Source organism: Nannospalax galili, unplaced genomic scaffold, assembly GCF_000622305.1.
Source record: "Nannospalax galili isolate Female #2095 unplaced genomic scaffold, S.galili_v1.0 scaffold1255, whole genome shotgun sequence".
Classification (NCBI taxonomy): domain Eukaryota; kingdom Metazoa; phylum Chordata; class Mammalia; order Rodentia; family Spalacidae; genus Nannospalax; species Nannospalax galili.
In genome coordinates, this window is record NW_008336359.1 from 1427035 (window position 1) to 1439758 (window position 12724).

The window sequence follows — 12724 nt, forward strand, 5'->3', positions numbered from 1 at the left end:
AGTTTGCAGCCCCACCAGCAGTGGATGAGTGTTCCCCTTTCCCCACATCCTCTCCATTATTTGGTATCATTTGTTTTCTTGATCTTAAGCCAGTCTGACTGGGGTAAGATAAAATCTTAAAGTGGTTTTAATTTGCATTTCCTTAATTATTAATGATGTTCAACATCTTTTAAGATGGTTCTTAGCCATCTTTACTTCTTCTTTTGAGAACTCTCTGTTCAGCTCCTTACCCCATCTTTTAATTGGGTTAGTTCTTGTCTTGGTTCTCTGTTTTTGAGGTCATTATATATTCTGGATATTAAACCTCTGTTATATGTGTCACTGGTGAAGATTTTCTCCCATTCTGTGGGTTTTCTGTTCGCTTCCCTGGTTGCCTCCTTTGATGTACAGAAGCTTTTTAGTTTAATGAGGTCCCATTTGTAATTCTTACCCTTGTTTCCTGAGCAATTGATGTCTGGTTTAAAAAATCCTTTCCTACACCTATATCTTGTAGGTTTTTCACCCTTTGGAACTTTTAAAATTCACTAATTCACTAAATGGACACAATAGAAATCCTTACCTTATGCCGGGCATGCTCTAGGGGCTGAGTTTGCTAAGGTAGTGAGGAATGAAAGTCTTTGCTTCAAGGTGTTTACAGCCTAGTCTCTGAACAGATGAATGTGTGACTTTACATGGCAGAGGCACCAGGCAGAGGTGACTGAGATAGAGGAGATTACCATGGATTATCCAGGGGAGCTCATGTGGGAAAGGAAAATATAGACAAGTCAGGTGTTTTATATATATATATATATATATATATATATATATATATATATATAAATTTATATCCTTTCTAGATGGAAAGCTGGGGCTACAGGGAGACCCTGTCTCAAAATAGAAGAAAAAAAAAATTGTGCCTGTGAAGAAACAGGCAGAGCAGCTGAAGAAGGCCTTCTGCAGAACAGCACTTGAGAAGAAACTGGTAAGAGGTAAGGTCTAAAGGAAGAGACAACAGACGGAGGGACCCACAGGGCAAAGTAGAACCAGCAGAAACAAGTCTGGCACATTCAATAAACAGAAAGTGATTACTCTAAATTTCTTTCAGAAGATGAATAAGAAAAGCAAAACTATTTTGAAAAAAGACATGGTCAGGCACCAATAAAACTAAAGGGGCTGGAGAGATGGCTCAAAGGTTAACAGCACATACTGCTCTTACAGAGGACTTGAGTTCAGGTCCCAACATCTACATCAGGCAGCTCACAACCACCTGTAACTCCAAATTCAGGATGTCCTCTTCTGGTCTCCAAGAGTACCTGCATTCACATGCATAGACCACACACAGATACACACATACATAATTAAAAATAAAATAATGTTTTTAACTACAGCAGTATTTTTCCACTTTGTTTGTTACAGTCCCTACAAAAGATCTCTTTAGATAATTTTTCCTACTTGCTTATCTCATTCTCTATAAAATTTTCAAACTGCCAGGTGAGTTCCAGGCCAGCTGGGGCTATAGAGAGACCCTGTCTCAAAACAAAAAAAAAAAAAAAATTTAAACCATAGGCATGGTACACATCTGTCATGTACTATATGTTTTTCTATGCTTCATGCATCCAAAAGGTTTTTTCTTTTTTTTTTTTTTAACTCCTCAAAAACCAATTTTTGTCTCTTTGTGAGATATTTTGCCCCTCTGGGGGTGATATCAAACATAACCAAAATGCTAGAATAATTAAATATTGTATTGTTAGCAAACAAACTGATCAACAGAAAGAACAGAATTGATAACTAGATCTGTCTATCCATGAGAATTTATAGATTAAAAAATGGCACTTCAAATTAGTGGATAAGCGCTACTAGATTTCTACATTGATATAACTGGGGAAATGTTAAGTTAAAAATATACTATAAAAATGAGAGATGGAAACTTCAGAAATCATTGGCTGACATAAATCTTTCCTTCCGAAAATGATTCATGCCAGGTGTTTGGACACAGGCACGCAAAGGTAACTAATACATCCTAATAGTTAAAAGAGTACTTGCGGGGCTGGAAAGACGGCTCAACAGTTAAGAACACTGAATGTTCTTGCAGAAGACCTGGGTTTGAATCCCAGCACCCACATGGCAGCTAACAACTGTCTGTAACTCCAGTTCCAGGGGATCCAACACCCTCTTCTGATCTCCGTGGGCATTGCACAACACAAACACAAGTGCACTTACACACATGCAGACAATACACACATACACATAAAATAAAATTAAAAAAAAAAAGTACTTGCAATGAGGCAAAACACGAGCAATGGCATACAAAAATGAGGAGAAACTAGAAAGATGGATTCACAGGAGAACTCTACCAGGCCTTTAAACAAAAACAGTTACAAAGTAAGACAAAGTAAAAGGCTAAAGTTGGAGTATAGTGCTCAGGGTAGAGTGCTTGCATGCTGCACGGAAGGCCCTGGGCTTTGTCCTCAGTGACACCATACACACACACACACACACACAGAGAGAGAGAGAGAGAGAGAGAGAGAGAGAGAGAGAGAGAGAGAGAGAGAGCTCGCTTTCACATTTTAACTGGAAAGTAGAGAACACAGCAAACTCAAATGTATCATTAAACAGAAAAATAAGTACCAAATTCCACAGAACCCTCTCTCAATCTCCTATGCATTTGTGTGGAGGACTCAGCTGTATGAAAAAGGAGGGAGGCACAGAGCCCTAGGATGAGCTGGAGTCACTAGCACAAAGAGAAATCCACTTTCAGTGTGAAGACATGGAAGAAGAAACCTGTGTAAGTCAGAGCATTGACTACAGGGAAAGGATTAAAACGTGGTAGGCTTTGAGGAAGTCACTGCATCTGAGGGGGACAGAAAAGTGAAAAAGGACGGAATGCGTGCACATGGAGTCTAAGGGGGGGAGGAAGAGAAGTCAGGGGTGAATCTAAGATCTCACAAGGCAAAAGAGAAGAATAAATATTCATGCCCAGCCTGACCAGAAAACAAAGACAAATCTCTTCCAGCAACTGCACTTCGCTCCATGACTGAAGAGGGCACTCTTAACCTAGTGAGCTCATGAATCACCAACCCCATCCATGGAACAGACAGACAAGAACAGTCTGCGTTCAAAATCAAGATAAAATTACACCAAAACCTCGCAGCTTGGAAAAAACTACATTTTTTTAAAACCCACAATCTAGAAAGACAAATGTAAGATGATAAACAGTCATTTGAGAGTATGAAGAAAACATCCCCAGAGAAAACATCCCCATAAAAACCAAGAACAGAAACGGACACAGAATACGGAGAAAGTAAAACAAGTAAGGAAATTCAGGAAATAAAGAAAAGGACAAAACTTCATCAGAAATAAAAACTAAATGTCTAATAAGGAATAGATTTGACTAAAAAAATACATTTTAAAGTGTAAAATGAGATTTAAAAAGCAAAAAGGCTCAAAAATGAAGTGGTTAAAATGAAATATAGGCAAAGAGCCAACATATATATACATACATATATATATATAACTAAAGCCTCTGAAAAGGAAAAATGAAACGTTTAAACAAAGTTAATATTGTTAATATTTAAAAGTATAATTTGAGGAGCTAGAGAAATGGCTCAGTGGTTAAGAGCATTTACTGTTCTCGCAGATGATTCAGGTTTGATTCCCAGCACCCACATGGTGGTTCACAACCCTCTGCAACTCCAGTTCTAGGAGGTCCAACATCTTCCTCTGGCCTCCATAAGCAATAGGCATGCATGTGGTACACATGCTGGCAAAACACTCGTCATACATGTTAAATAAAAATAAATAGATTTTTCAAGTATAATATCTTTAAAAGTATAATTCAAGATAATTTACAAAAATTAAATATAGTTGACTGTAAATACTGAAAGGACACTCCAAGCACCTAAGAAAGCTTACCCAGAATAATCTCAAAATATATCCAAGCATAACTGTCAAATTTTAAGGATAAAGGAAAAAGATCCTCAGAATTTCCACACAAGAAAATAAATTTAAAAGATCCAGAAGTTTTAAAAAGGAAAAAAAAAATCAAACTTCTTAAAACCTACATAAAAGCAAGACAAAAAAAGTGAACTTTTTATTTATTTTTATTTTATGCTTATGATTGCTTTGCCTGTATTTAGGTGCACCACATGCAGGCAATGCCCACAGAGGCCAGAAGATGACATCAGATACCCTGGAACTGAAGTTAGACAGTTGTTAGTTGCCATGTGGGTGCTGGAAATCAAACTCAGGTCCTCTGCAAGAGCAATCAGTGCTCTAAACCCCTGAGTCATCTCTCCAGTCCTAAATTTTATTTTATTTATTTTAAAAAATATTTTATTATTTTTACTTAGTATGCGTGTTTTGCCTGCAAGTATATAAGTATACCACACGTGTGCAATGTCTGCATAGATCAAAAGAGGGCATTAGATCCCCTGGAAATGGAGTTACAGATGGTTGCTAGCAGCCATGTGGGTGCTGAGAATTGAACCTGGGTCAGTGCTCTTAATCACTGAGTCATCCCTCCAGCCCCCCAAATTTTATTATTATTTGTTTGTGGGCTGATTTCAATCTGACAGAACTCTGCCTGCCTCTGCCTCCCAAGTCCTGGGATTAAACATGTGCACCAAACTTTATTTTTAAAAGAAACTCCAATTGAGTAAATGTGAACTAAGATTTTTATATCCAACCAAGCTATCTTACAATTCTAAACATGCATGAGCTCAGGCAATGCACTGGACTCCAAGAACCTACTGGATGATCCACATCCACGAGAGAACTGGGGAAACCAGTAGAAGCACAGGCGGTGAGCACTTGAAAAGTTAATATGGCTCTATAACGCAGATAAGATGGGGCAGGATATGGGAATAATTTATAGCAAGTGTATGTTCTGATAAAGTAGACATAGCACAAAGTAAAAGCTGGAAGAAGAAAGAAAGAAAAAGGAAAATATAATAAACTAATTAAATGTCATAAATGCCTACATGAGAGTTAAAGCAAGCCATTAAAAGCCGAGTGCGGTGGTGCACGCCTTTGATCTCAGCACTTGGGAGGCAGAGGCAGGTGGATCTCTGAGTTCAAGGCCAGCCTGGTCTACATAGTGAGTTCCAGGACAGCTGGGGCTATAGGGAGACCCTGTCTCAAAAAGAAAAAAAAAGCTACAAAGACAAAAGTAAAACAGAAAATAAAACACATCACACAGATAAAACATTGTATAATATGTACAGTAATTATAAAATAGTAAGATAAGACTGAGTCAAGCATATCAGCCCTACTAAGTTACTTATATATGGGGTTTCAAACTGTCTTACACTTGAAGATCCAACTGTGTGCTGTGTACCAGAATGTGGATATCTAAAGGGAAGTGATTCAGAAAGACTAGAGACAAAGGGACTGGCAGCTGCATAACTGGTCAAATAAAAGTCCTAAGAAAGCAAGAGTCTCAGCTGAGGGTGGGGTAGCTCACGCCTGTAATGCCAGCATTTGTGGGAGGCAGATGTAGGAGCCTGGGCTCTACAGTGAGGCTCTGTCTCAAAACAAAACAAAAATGAACAGTAGCAATCCTGACAAAAGAAAAAATGAGACTCAAATTGAAACCATTAAATAAAACGAAGGACACTTCAGTGCTACAGTGCAACTGCCTTTGTAAAGCTGAAGGACTCGAGACCTCCAAAAGCAGAAATTAACGATAAAACAAGAACTAGGGCACTTTTTCCATGAAGGGCAGATGATTAAGTTCTTTTTACTTTCTAGGCCAGATAACTCTGTCGTATCGTATCTATTCAGTGCTGCCTTTGTTCCAATAAAACTATATTTATGAAAACAAGCAACCAGCCAAATTTGGCCTACAGGCCATATTTGCTGATCCTTGATATGGAGGAAAAAATAACAGAACCAGCCGGGCATGATGGTGCACACTTTTAATCCCAGCACTTGGGAGACAGAAGCAGGTAGATTTCTGTGAGTTTGAGGCCAGCCTGGTCTGCATAGAAAGTTCCAGGTCAGCTGGGGCTACAGGGAGACCCTGTCTCAAGAAAACTAAAAAAAAAAAAAAAAAAAAAAAACAACTAATAACAACTAATAACCCAAAATACTAGAATAGGATCAGACCTCTGTATCTATAGGTTCTACATCTGTGACTGCAATCAATTTTAGATCAAAACTATTTAGAAAAAAATCGAGTCTCTACTAAATATGTACAGATTGTTTTCTATCATTATTCCCTAAACAATGCAGCATAGCAGCTATTTATATGGGATGTATATTCATCAGGTATGAGTAATCTAGAGATGATACAGAGCACACAGCAGGCTGTTTGTAGGTTACATGCAAATACTACATCATTTTCTATTAAAAAAGAAAAATAATAACTTGAGCATCTTTGGACTTTGGTATTTGCAGGGATCCTGGAACCAAATCCCTGACTACCAAGACCCAGCTATACTGATAATATAGACAAACCACTAGCTACCTTAATCTAGAAAAAAGAAAACGAGAATGATTGAGAAAGACGAAAACTTCAAACATTAAACAAACTACCTTGCAGACCATTATGCAAGCAAATTTTAATTTTTTTTGTTTTTTTTGAGACAGGGTCTCCCTGTAGCCCCAGCTGTCCTGGAACTCACTATGTAGACCAGGATGGCCTCAAACTCACAGAGATCTGCCTGCCTCTGCCTCCCAAGTGCTGGGATTAAAGGCGTTCACCATCACGCCCGGCCACAAGTTTTAATTTTTTGATGAAATAGATAATTCCTAGGAAAATACAATTTACCAAAACTGATCCCATTAAACATAAAAAAAACATTTAGACCAATTTACATAGGAAAAAACTCAAAAAGTTATTAAGGAAGGAATAACTCCACAGTAGATTTCCATACCAAGGCTGTTTCACAGATTTTTATTCTATTTTATTTTATGTGTCTGAGTTTATTGCCTGCATGTATGTGAGTGCACCTGGGTCATACAATGCCACGGAGGTCAGAAGAGGGCTTTGGATTCCCCTGGAACTGAAGTTAAGAATGGTTCATAGCCATCATGTTGGGTGCTGGGAATTGGTCCTCTACAAGAGCAGTCAGTACTCTTAACCACTGAGACATCTCTCCAGCCCCATAATTTGAATATTTCTTGAAACCATTCACTTATTTGGACAGTTCATATACTACATGAATTATCTAGGATACAATTAATGAAGAAACTCTTTTGTTTGTAAAGCAGGAAAAATACTAATGACTAAGCCCAATAAAAAAGCGAAAATCAGGGTTGGAGAGATGGCTCAGCAGTTAAGAGCCCTGGCTGCTCTTGCAGAAGCCCCAGGTTCGATTCCCAGCAGCCACATAGCAGCTAACAACCATCCATAATTCCAGTTTCAGGGGAATCCTACTCCCTCTTCTGACCTCTGTAGGCACTGCATGACACGGGCCACTTACATATATGCAGGCAATATACTCATACACATAAAATAAAATAAAAATATTTTTTAAAAAGAAGAGAAAATCATATACCAACATCATTTATGAATACCAGTATAAAACACTAAAGAAAATACAAGTGAACAAAACCCAATACTACATAAGAAAATAATACTAATATCCTGTGGACCAAATAGAATGTATTTCAGAGAGAATGAGAGTAAGACAGACAGACAGACAGACAGAGGGAAAAAAAATGGGAAAAATTTTACGTATATCAAATTTAAATGTTACAAGTAAATGAAGGGTTTTGTTTTTTCATGGGATTTTTTTTTTTTTTTTTTTTTTTTTTTGAGACAGAGTCTCCCCTGCTGCCCCAGCAGACCTGGAACTCACTATGTAGGCCAGGCTAGCCTCGAACTCACAGAGATCTGCCTGCCTCTGCCTCCGAGTGCTGGGATTAAAAGTGTATACCACCACGCCCAGCTATAAATGAAGTTTTTTGGAATATCTGATAGCTTTCCTCTGCATTGTATTATGGACATTAGATTACTCCATTTTCTGTTGTTATAACTGACTACTACAAACTAGGCAAGTCTTAAGAAAATAAGTTCATTTGGCACAGATGCTAAAGCATGACAGAGGGTTTAACTGTGTGGTAAGATAGGGCAGGTTTGCTAACTTGTGTCTCCTTTCTTTTATAGAGACACTAATGAGATCGTGAGATTCCTCATGACTTCATCCAACCCTAATTACTTCTCAGAATGTCCCACCTCCAAATGCCATTAACATATGACTTCAGAAATTGTTTCAACATGAATTTTGGAAGGAACAAACAACCAGAACAAAGCAGATTATTTTAGACTAAGAAGTATGTATCTGTATTTTTAGGCTAGCAGGGAAACATCCTATCTAGACACATGATTAGTACATGGAAGTCATAAAGAATGTGACCCTACTGCCTTCAGAGCCACTTAGAACCATTCAGAAGAGGGCTCCAGTTCTAAGTAACTTACCTTTATTCATCTTTAGGACTGAAGATAAGGGTGTGGGCCCTACCTAGCTGGACTAACAATGTCATTATCTTTATTTTTCAAAAATTACCCTTCCTATATGCAACCAATTGCAGATGATTAAGCAGTTCATATAAAATATATGACAGTTTCTGGCTTGACCACCTACAAGTAAGATTTTTCTCAATCTAATGGCTCATAAGAGAAACAGGTAGAGTGCAGATGTAACTCTAAAAAAAAAATACTGTTACAATATCATTTTGTAAAAAAAGATAGCAAAAATAATGTTAAATCATTTTTCATTGCATTGCCCACAGAAATCAGTCATGAGGAAATAATTTTAAGGTCAATCCAGATCTCAAATTGTGTATACTGTGAGAAAACCTGCAGCACAAAACCATTTTAAGAGTTATGACTGTGTCTACTTCAACAACACATAGGCCAAAACTGGAACAAAGCCAGGCATGGTGGTGCAGACCTATAATCCTTTGGAGTCTGAGGCAGGAAAATCACAAATGTGAGTTCATCCTGGGCTACATAAGGAGATTGTATCTCCAAAAAAAAAAGGGTGGGGGGGACAGGAACACTACAGAGTAGCACAGATGACATGTAAATTCATGAACCTATTGCAAAAGACCTAGAAAAGAGGATTTTTGAATGGACCATAGAGAAATAATAAGAGCTTAAAGTGATGGATATGCTAATTACCTCAGGTAGATTGATCAATATACACATGAATCAAAATATCACATTTTAATTCTTAAATACGTACAAATGTTGTGTAATAAAAAATAAAGTGAAATGAAAAAGTTATAAATTCCTACAGCTGTGTTCCCTAGAAAGAAATTTCTGCTCCTTTTCTTTTTAAGAAATTTATAACCCCTTTTTAGCAGTATCTAAATATATATACAATCCTCTGCTGAAGAGACTAGGAAAACAAGCATGTTCTTTATGCCCAAATGACATAAACTCTCTAAGTAGAAGCAGCTTAAATAGAAAGTTGGCTTTGCCATCCAAATATTGCCAGAAAGAATGACTAAAAATATCTACTATTCCGAATTTAAAGTTACAATTTTTATAACTGCTCTATAAATAGTGGTATCATCTCAGCCACCTAGAAGTATATTTTTAAGGAGTTTGTATTAGGGAAAATAAGGAAATAAAAGGTTGAGAGCTGAGATTTTTTTTTTCCTAAAATGTTATTAAAATGTTTCTTTAGGCAAATTTGGTACCTGGTTACAACTACCATGAAATTCTTCAAGCTTCAAGTATTCAACTACATTGTACTGAGATGAATTGGGTGGGGGGAGGTTCATGCTTGGCTGAGCAGATTCCTACAGTTCCCTTGGCTCAGCAACCTGGGCTCCACCTTCCAACAAGAGGCCTATCTCCATCTTCAAGCAAAAATCTGTGTTATTCAGTAAGGAACTGCTCCTTGGGACCTAGAAAAGAGCAGTCTCAAGTTCAATGACACCAAGCTTGCAGTTGATCTCAGGTAGAGAGAAGCAGTATTTAGAAAACAAGGCTTGAAAGAATGGACTCCAGTCATGCCTATAAATAATCTAAATCAACTAGTCCTACCTTTGATTAAAACCAGATCAATGGAAAGCAGGACTTTCTTTTTTAAAAAATATTTTATTATTTTTATTTTATGTGTATGAGTGTATTGCCTGCATGTATGTGAGTGCACCTGTGTCGTGCAATGCCATGGAGGTCAGAAGAGGGCTTCAGATTCCCCTGGAACTGGAGCTAAGGACGGTTCATAGCCTCCATGTGGATGTTGGGAACTGAACCTGGGTCCTCTGCAAGAGCAGTCAGTGCTCTTAACCACTGAGCCATCTCTCCAGCTCCATAGCAGGACTTTCTAATGCATCTTCCCAGACCAACCCATGTGGAAAGACAGCATAAAAACAGTCTTATAAGCTCTTATAAAACACTGCACATCCATTGCCCTATTCATGGGACATCCTAGAATCAGAAATTCCCATCTCAGCTTCATGTTGGAAAAAAAAAATTGCACATCTGAAAAATAGTGCAGTGTTAAAAACTTAAGCACAATGCTGTGCCTCCCTTTCTGACCAGAGGGATAGAAAGCTTCGACCCATTACTGAGCCAGTAATGAACAAGTAAATTGGCTACAAGAATATGAAATATTCTTAACCTTATTCTTACTTTTTTAAATGTCTCTGCCTGTTTTCTTTCTTCTTTAGCTTAGACTTCTAACCTACATTCTTTTATTTAATACATTCATACAGTCATTTAAAGGCTTTCCTAGAAATAAGATGGAGTATTAATATTCTTTTGTTTTAAAAATATTATTATAAATTGCAAAGGGAAAGACTGATAGAAATCTAAACTTTTATATTAAAACCATAATAAACAAAACTAAAAGAAATCACAAAACAGGAGAAATTCTTGATACCAATAATAATCAAAGGATTAATGTTCTTAGAACATGGATAAAGCATGTGTGTATATATCAATAAAAGCACATTTGGTAGATGAAATAAATACAGTAAACAGATCACAGAATCCCATTGTTGAAATGAACGAATTGTAAGGAACCTAAAAGCAACGTGACTTGCTCTCCTAACGCAAACTCCTGGGACAATAATGGATATTTCTGTTTAACCCCCTGTCATGGCAAAGGCCAGTTGCCTAGCTCAAGTATGTTAAGGGATGCTGCTTACTGTTGTACTATATCTACAGAGGAAAAGACAATTCCCTTCTCAACAGTAAATACAACCTGACCTACCATTCCTTGGGTCACATTTCCTGGTAAGCAGAGTTCCTGTGTTACAGGTCACTGCCCAAACAGGATGCAGATTATTGCTCATCAAAACCTGTCTGTACCAGTTTCAAGAGATAGGTAATAAGTATCTGCTTTCCCTCTGCTGTTCAGCTCAGAATTGATTGGATCAGTCAGACAAGATTCCCTGGCAGATCCTACTGCCCACCTATCTAAACTTCCTCCTCTAATACAACTTTTAACTGGAATCTGTTTAGGGTCAGGTCCTGGGAATTGCTTTGATCAGTAAAAAGGATATTTTACTTTGCCTGTTTGTCCTGTGTAATCTCAGGTAGAAACGAAAATTAAGACTTGGATTCTCCCTGCAAAATGTGAATATATTGATTGAGATGTCTCACAAAGACAAGAGGTGCCTCAAGGAAGCACAGCACCATAGGGGAAGGAAGGGGCTCTTGGTCCCTGCATCATGAATGCAGAAAAAGAGGAGGTGGGTATTGGTTATCAGGAAAAACTTATCAGGTAAAGTGTCAGCACAGCAGCCTCTTAGGTATGGACAATTAGAATTATTCCAGCTATTTTTCCTTCCTGTCTTCATCATGTCTCTGTCTGCATGGACCTTTACATTGCCCAGAGTAGCTAAGTTGTGTGTGGTTAAAACAATGCTACTCAAAATGTAGATTGACAGACTCAGTAGGCCCTGGGAGCTTGCTAGAAATGGGAATCTAGAGTACACACCTGTACCTACTGATTCAGAACTTCCAGGATGGTTCTGGGGAGCCTGTGCTTTAATGAGCTCTCCAGGTAATTCTCATGCTTGCTAGCATGTGAGCTGTGCAATGAGCGCACTAGTGTCTTAAGCACTTCAGTTTTCTAAGTACAACGCCAAACTGGCCACAAAGCACAAAAGTGAACATGACACAGAGCCTCAGGGCAGTGGGAGCAGGACCCTGCCCCCCATTCTGCTACTTTCCATCAGAGGGGCAACTTCTTTTCTTGATTGCTCCAAAATATGTGTTAAACCCAAAGAACTAAAACCCAAAAGGAATGGTAGAAGGGGCTAGAGGGATAGCTCAGTCATAGAACACTTGCCTAGCATGTGCAAAGTCTTAGGTTGGATCTCTGAGGAAAAGAGGAAGAGGGGGAAGGGAGGAAGAAAAGAGGGGAGGGGAGAGGGGAGAGGAGAGACTGTGTCTTTTCCCACTAGCAGGGAGCTGTATAGTTAACCCAGTTGGCCTCCATGTGGCTTTCACAAAAGTTCACAAAGGAAGAGTTTTCAAGGAGCCTGACCATCATCAGACCACTACTCTGAATCAGTGTTGGGGACCCCTGCTGTGTAAGGTAGCAGCCTCTCCATGTCCGGATAGCCCACGGGGCTCGGAGTTCATATGCAGAGACTCCTTTTATCAGCAGGGCGCCTTCCTACTCTCTTCCTGACTCATCTTTGAAGTAGCCACCACAGATACCTGGCCTCTGGCATAGGAACTGCCAGGTTTTCCTGTGTGATAATCAGACAATGTCTGGCAGCCTGGCAGAAGCCCACCACCACATGTAAATAGGGCATCCTAAAAGCACCTATC

At 38.5% G+C, this 12724-nt stretch overlaps 1 protein-coding gene across 1 annotated transcript in view; it reads right to left on the reverse strand.

Moving 5' to 3' along the window:
• Susd1 (sushi domain containing 1) overlaps positions 1–12724 on the reverse strand; it is a 155192-nt gene that overhangs the window by 48893 nt on the left and 93575 nt on the right. The window lies entirely within an intron of this gene.